This window comes from Gavialis gangeticus, unplaced genomic scaffold, assembly GCF_001723915.1.
Source record: "Gavialis gangeticus isolate Ggan-Ray unplaced genomic scaffold, GavGan_comp1, whole genome shotgun sequence".
In the NCBI taxonomy this organism is placed as follows: Eukaryota; Metazoa; Chordata; order Crocodylia; family Gavialidae; genus Gavialis; species Gavialis gangeticus.
Window position 1 is genome coordinate 38,276,823 of NW_017729028.1, and position 7,082 is coordinate 38,283,904.

The 7,082-nt window shown below is 40.7% G+C and overlaps 1 protein-coding gene across 3 annotated transcripts in view; it reads right to left on the bottom strand.

Moving 5' to 3' along the window:
• Positions 1-7,082, bottom strand: part of CLIC5 (chloride intracellular channel 5) — a 141,061-nt gene that overhangs the window by 129,410 nt on the left and 4,569 nt on the right. Inside the window, exon 1 of one of the 3 annotated variants that reach the window (XM_019520975.1) lies at positions 118-2,065. The exons of the other annotated variants lie outside the window; for them this stretch is intronic. The gene's annotated coding sequence lies outside the window, so the exon portion shown is untranslated. Of the gene's footprint in view, positions 1-117; positions 2,066-7,082 lie in introns of those variants that run through there. 3 annotated transcript variants of the gene reach the window in all.

Sequence of the window (7,082 nt, forward strand, 5' to 3'; positions counted from 1 at the left end):
CCCCTCTGAGAGGACCACCATCGGCGGCTTCTGTGAGTGCTCCCCCAGATTCAGGAGGCACCAGTCACTCATGCTCCGGAGATTTCACTTCCCTTCCTGGCTTTGCCACTGACTCACTGCAAAACCTCTGGCAATTCCCTTCTTCTCTCCTTGCTTCATTTTCCCTACGTGTAAAATAGGGAAAGTAATGATAATTGCCTTTGTAAACTGCTTTGAAATCTAGAAAAGGAAAGGGCTATATAAGTGATAAGTGTTATTACATATAATGCACCTCCAATTTTATATATGCAACATTTACACTCTGGTGTAAGTTTTATATATTCATTTTATTAGATATGATTCCAAGTCACAAAAGTCTGAATCTGGACTTGTAAGTTTCAAAACAGCTCTCATTTTTTCTGTCTGCTATGTTTTAATTAAATTTAAAATCTTAAGGCTTGACTATGCTAAATCCTACATAAAGGCAAGAAAAGGGAGAAGGTGGAAAAATACTTTTCCTTCTGTATCCTCATTGCAAGGACTGGGCTAGGAGTTGTCTGTCATAGCTGGATTGGTATTCCTTATAAGGATGAAGAGGAGAGGACATATCACCACCCATTTCTGCTGGGGTTCAGAGTCATTATTGTTACATTCATACTAACAAGGTACTCATAACAGTCAAAAAGCAAGAGTGGTAACTTTTAAACTTATTAAACCAGGATACTGCTAGATTTGTCACTAAAATCATTCTGAAAGAGCTAGGAACCATTCTAAATATGTATGATTAATCTTCCTGCATACAGCAAAAATGTGGCAAGTAAAATCTTAATTCCTTATCTGGAACAAACACCTACTCACAGAGACAGAGAAATCTCTGAATGACAAAGATATGCTGGCATATAACTGTAAGGACAGTTAAACACTGGAAGAGATTACCTCACAATGTGGCAGAACCTCTGTCACTGGACGTTTATAAAAGTAGCATAGCCAAATACCTGTCAGATATAGCTTCAGTATAGTTGGCCCTGCCTTTGGGCAGGAGGAGAGACTAGATTACCTCTTAAGCCTCAATAACTTATTTTCTATAATGCTATGAGTATACTTCTGAACTGGCATATATTGGGGCCTTCAGGGATGTATAACTATTACTTATTGATAACTTTTAGAAGATTACTGATAACCTTGTGTAAATTACAAACAGTATCTATTAAGAGAACAAGATACATTTTATCTCCATTTTTTCTATGTGTAATTTGGGTACATTTCTTGAGCATCTTCTCAAGTTCTAGTTAAGAGTTTATCAAACATGCCCACTGTACATGCTGTGCTATGTAGCTAACTCAAACATTCAGAACTTGTCTCAGATCTGCAAAACTGGGAGTGGCTGAAAACCCATGAGATTTAAAATAATTACAATATAGTCCAGAATCTTTTATTTATTTCTGTTTTTTGAGTCTCTAGGGTTCACTCAGGTCCAGTTATTAAGCTTTTTCATTCAAATATAAGGGTTAGACATTTAGAAAATTTTTAAATGAAGTTATGGAGGTTATTGGTCTTCAGAAATGGGGGGGGGGTGTCTTAAATAAAACATGAGGAATTAAATGCTGGTTCCACTGAAGTCAATGAGAGCTTTAAGAGGAGCCAGAGTTTCACTCCAAACTACCATAAAACTTGTAAGAGAATAATGAGTTGGCAATACTGACATTTTTATGCAATCTCATCTCTACACCACTTCCAAAACAACATTATAGAGAATATTCATTGACAAATCCAATCCCCTTCTTTCTGAACATAGAGGGCCCCTTGGTGGTAGGACTAGTACAGTTGCACAGCAGGGAGTTGCATAGAAAAGGAACTGAAGTTTATGGGAACAACATGGATAGTCTGGGGATAGGTGAGGAGTGGGAAAACTGGGAGATTTTCTGCTCTCTAGATCTCCAGCCAAGCTGTCACTAGATCAGAACATCTCTGTTGAAAAATGCATCTCATCCAGTATATGAATCTTCTACTCGGGTCATTGGCTTAAACAGAAGTTTTGTGGGAACATGGGCCATGTCCAGACAAGTGCAGCTGTGCAGTATGTGGTGCTGCAGACACATCTGCAGCGCCACATACTGCACATTTGGGTGTTCTCTACACTGCCACGTAGCAGCGTGGGCAAGGAAGGAGATTGACTCAGGGAGATCCCAGGGTTAAAAAAAACCTGCACAAAAAAACAGTGGGGCAGAGCACGTGGGGACAACATGCGCTGCCCAAAACCAGAACCCAGTTTGTCACAATCACTGTATTAATTTGTCCTTGACTTCAACCCTTTTGAATTTGCTCCTTGGCTTTTTAGTGCTTTGTGTGAATCTATTATTTGTCACTCTTTTTCACTAAATAGAGTCCATAAAAGGGTGGGAAGCCTACTGGTTTCCTTTGGCATTTTTAAATTGCAAACTTTCCTTGTTTTAAGAAAACTTGGTATGTGTTTTGATGTTTTACAAGAACCTTTAATGCATTTCATTGCCTACCCTGAGCAGTTTGATTTCTTTGACTATAGGTTTGGGAATAGACTGCAAGCAGTCTGCTCAAATAAGTGCCATTGATTTCAAGGGATGTTTTATGCACAGAGCACTTGCAGGTTTAGACCCTCTAACACCATTAAAAAAATTTTCCTTTGTTTTCTTCCTGCTGGTCCCCAGTCTTATAAATCACTTGGGGAACAGAGAATAAACAACAACTGACTGCTTTAGAGTAAAACCAAAACGGACATCCAGCTTCTACAGGATGAAGTCATTGTGACTGGCTTTTAACAAAGAAAGCTTTTGTTGGAAGTAGCAGCACCTGCTGGAAAGGAACAAGAAGGCAGGTATAAAATCTGAATATTATGCAAAAGTTTAAAACAGTTACTGCTTCTTTTTAAATAATAAAAAACAACTTTTGCCACTTCTCTTTTCCCACTCTTGTACTTGTGCAGTTTCATCTGGAAGATCTGGACTTAACTCCATTGCCTTGCACCTCATGCAGTCAATTTTATCTTCTATTTAGTATTACTTTAACTATACAGTAGTAGCACACAATCAAACAGGGCCTCATTGTGTTAAACACTGTATAATCAAAATAAATAAGAGTCCATATTCCAGGCAGCTATGTGCTTAGGGCCTCCACACACATACTCCAGTGTAATTGACAGAAACACTATATCTTGATGTAAATTACACTGGGATGGGGAACAGATAGATAAGCAGCTATCCAGGGGTAGCTACTTGCAACAAGCACTATTCTAGTACGTCATCACTAGGTGACACGGGAGCAGGTAACAGCCTGTTGTCTACAGAAAATGCATACCCCAAAAAAGCTGCAGACACACAACACAGTGGTGTAACTTACACCAGTGTAGTTTTGCCCTGACTTTTCCTGGGATAAGTTTACATTAGATTCAAGTATGTTACATTGATGTAGGGCTGTAGGTCATGCATGTATCTCCTTTATTCACACCAGAGTAAAATATGATTACACTGGTGTAAAAGTGTTGTGCACCAAAGTCCTTAGCAGCTACCTAAAATTGGTGTGAAATTTATACCTCTGTGAAGTGTGCAAAATAGATAATAAAAGCTTTCATTCTGCTCCATGAGCATTGTACATGACTTTGCCAGATTTTTACTGTTTTACACTTTGTGCAATCTTGCGGCATCTATAAATATATGAATTAAAAGTAAATCCAGATAATGAAGAATAAGCTCACTTTTCACCTTATTCCTTTACTTTTCATTACATAAAAGATTACAGGATCTTATATGTTAAATGTAGTTGAAGAATCAGTTGACAGAATGGTGACTCTGACCTTGCAGTTAGAATACATAAGACCAAGTTTTTGTCAATAAGTAATATTTCAAGTGAGATATTGGCTTCTGAATCACTTAGAAGTATTTGAAAATTTTACCCAATATCTCATTTATTGCAATATAGCTTTGAATAACAAAAGACTAAAATAAAAACAAAAAGGACAGGCACAGGCCACATTGAAAGTGTTAGGATCAAGACAATAAATTGCCCCAAACATTTTTGCTGCACAACTGAACTAGCCCATTGTGCTGTTAACAAAATGTTCCTATGTTGCCTCCTAACAAGAAAAACAAAGAAGCATTTTTCTTTCCTTAATCTGTTCATTCTCTTTTGGAAGAATGCACCTAGGTTGGCTAAGCTGCTCATTTAGACCATCTAGAGTATGTTTGAGATACAATAGGATCCATAAGCTTCATACTGAATCTTTTCATAGCTATATAGTTTAAGCCTAGACCACCATTAGATCATTATGTGGTCAGAGAATTACACAATTCTAGTTGTAATACACTCAGTGGGTGTGTCAACACATGCATTTGATACAGGATCAATTTACTCATGAGTAAACTACTTGCAAGTAAATGCTCCCTGGCAGGTGTTTACACATGCAGGGAAGCAGGAGCAGATTTGCTATTAATGGCAGTAAACTGCTCCCACTTCCTGGGGCTCTGCAATGGGACCCTGCTGCCACCAGGGGGAGCTCTAGACTTCCCTTGGTGCTAGCTCAGGGGCTGGCAGGGAGACAGCTGGGCAATTACACCCTGCCCCTGGGGGCTACCTGCTGCTGGGGCAGGCAAAACATCCCCCTGCCTTGGCATCAGGGAGCTCCTGGCCTCAGCTCCCCAGTCAGGGACAAGGGATTTGGAAAGAGCTTCAGGGAAGGAGCAAGTCCCAGCCCCCTGCCCCAATCCACTGGTAGGGCATCTAGCAGCTAGCTCACTGCTAGCTGCCCCACCAGCAGGTCAGGGCAGGAGGCCGGGACCTACCCAACCCCTGCAGCTATTTCCAAGCCCCATGCCTCGATCACCCGTCTGGGGCATGGGGATGGGATCTGTCCCTGACCAGGACAGTTCCCAGCCCCCACTCTGCAACTGTGGGGTGGAGGCTGGGGAGCTTGTTCCCCACTCAGCTCCATGAACATGGAGCTGAGTGGGGAACAGGCTGGGGATCCTCTTCCCCAGCCAGCTCCACTCTCACAGAGCAGAGCAGGGAACAAGCTTCTTAGCCTGTTCCCTACCCAGCTCTGTGCTCACAGAGCTGAGCAGGCTTTCCAGCCACTGACACCAGGGACCTCCCAGAGCCAGCTCCATGGCTGTAGAGCCAGTGCTGGGAGACCCTTATCTCCCAGCCTGAGCTTCACGGTCATGGGGCCTGGTCTCGGAGACCATTATCTCCCAGTGCCAGCTCCATGGCAGCAGTGCAGTTGACTTGAGCATCTTTTTCAGAAGACATCCAGGCTTGAAGAATCCTACTACCCTACATCAATAAGATATAGAACAGATTCCTGATCAGTAACCCACTGGATGCAGAATTTTACTTTAATTTGCAATCACTGGTCATATCTACATGACTGACTACACAGTAGCTCGTTAGTACTGCGTGATGTGACACTACTGCACAGTAGTAACGAGTTACTGTGCAGTCAGCATCACCTAAAAGCTGTTTAGTAACACTACTGCGCAGTAACCCGAGTTACAACTGTGTAGTCAGCATCTCACGTAGACACGGCCATTGAGAACAGAATCTGACTCATAAAGTTTACCAGCAAGGGATCCTGATATTGCTGTCACTTAACGCCATTGTTCCAGGAACTGCCATAAATAATCTCTAACCAGGAAGAAGACAAAAAAGGATTAATTCATTTCCAGTTCCTTGATCCAATATGAAATATGACTCAATTGCTAAATTATTTTCTTTGTGTGCTAAAAATAAATATCAAATAATGAAAAAGTCATATTACTAATTAACTTACATATAAAGACAATAAATTCAGAAATAGAAATCAGTGGAGTTAAAATGATAGAAAGAAGATGAAGATCTGGCCTATTATACAGACAAATGGCAAAATTAACAAGGGGTTCATTTTTGCCAGGTCACTCAGGATCTGGACAGATGAAGAAATTATACTGAGTTAAAGGGGAAGAGGGAAGAAACTGACTTGATATAATCTGATCCACTTTAATCGTTTCGTGTGTTTTCTCTCTCCCACAGTAAGCCCCCAAATCACTGGCTCTGAACTTTTCTAAGCTCAAGGCACACTTCGTTAGATGCAAGCCCCCTTCAGAGAATGCCAGCTCTTAGCTTTCATTCGGTTCCTGGCTATGGAAAAATAATAGAGCAATTCTTTTGCTGCAAAGAACTCAGAAAGACCACGATAGGCCAAAATGCTTTTCACACTATGGATTCCTATCTGAAATGTCTGGGTTTATTTTGTGAATCACTTGGCAGTGTTTACACACCTAAATGTGCTAATAATTTAAAAGGAGGTTTAAAATAAAATAATCTAAAAGGCTAATAACCTTAAAAGGATCTTGCAGCACCCATCCCGACTGAGAATCACTGCCCTAAATAAAACTTAGCTTACTGTGCCTTAATTTCCACCATGTATCACAGGATAGAGAAGACACATGGAGCAGTAACTGTGAATCAGCTGATGCACTGACACTGTGCAAGAGGCACAAATTTGCTGCATCTTCTTAGAACACAGATTATGAACCTTTCCAGTCAAGGTCTGTGCCTTTTACATGTGATATGCTATTATATTAAATTCACTTGTTGGCTACATCCTCTCTATTAAGGTGAATGTAAACAATATAATTGTATCACCTCCCTGACAAGTCCTCTGGTCCACACTGCACCACATACCTGACTGAAACCAACAACACTTAAACTGATCCTACAGTATCATCCATCCAGGTCTTGTATGTAGAGGATCAGGGCCTCATCTCTTAGCAATTCATGAATGGCTGATGTTTTATTCACTACTGACCTTGCATGAAACATCATGACATGAATGCTGGGATCTTTTTCTAATACTCCTATTTCCCATTGAGAAAGGGAACAGCCAAGAGCACCAGTTTCTGCCTAATATAAGGTATTTTTCCTGCCTTGTCTCTCTACTATCTACTACAAAAGAGAAGGATTCCAAAATTACGATTACTTCCCTGGCCATTTGCCTACTGTAGTAGTGTGCAATATGACTAAAATGGTCAAAGATAGTTTCATAGTTTCATAGCTTAGATTAAGGGTCGGAAGGGACCTAGCAGATCTTCTAGCCC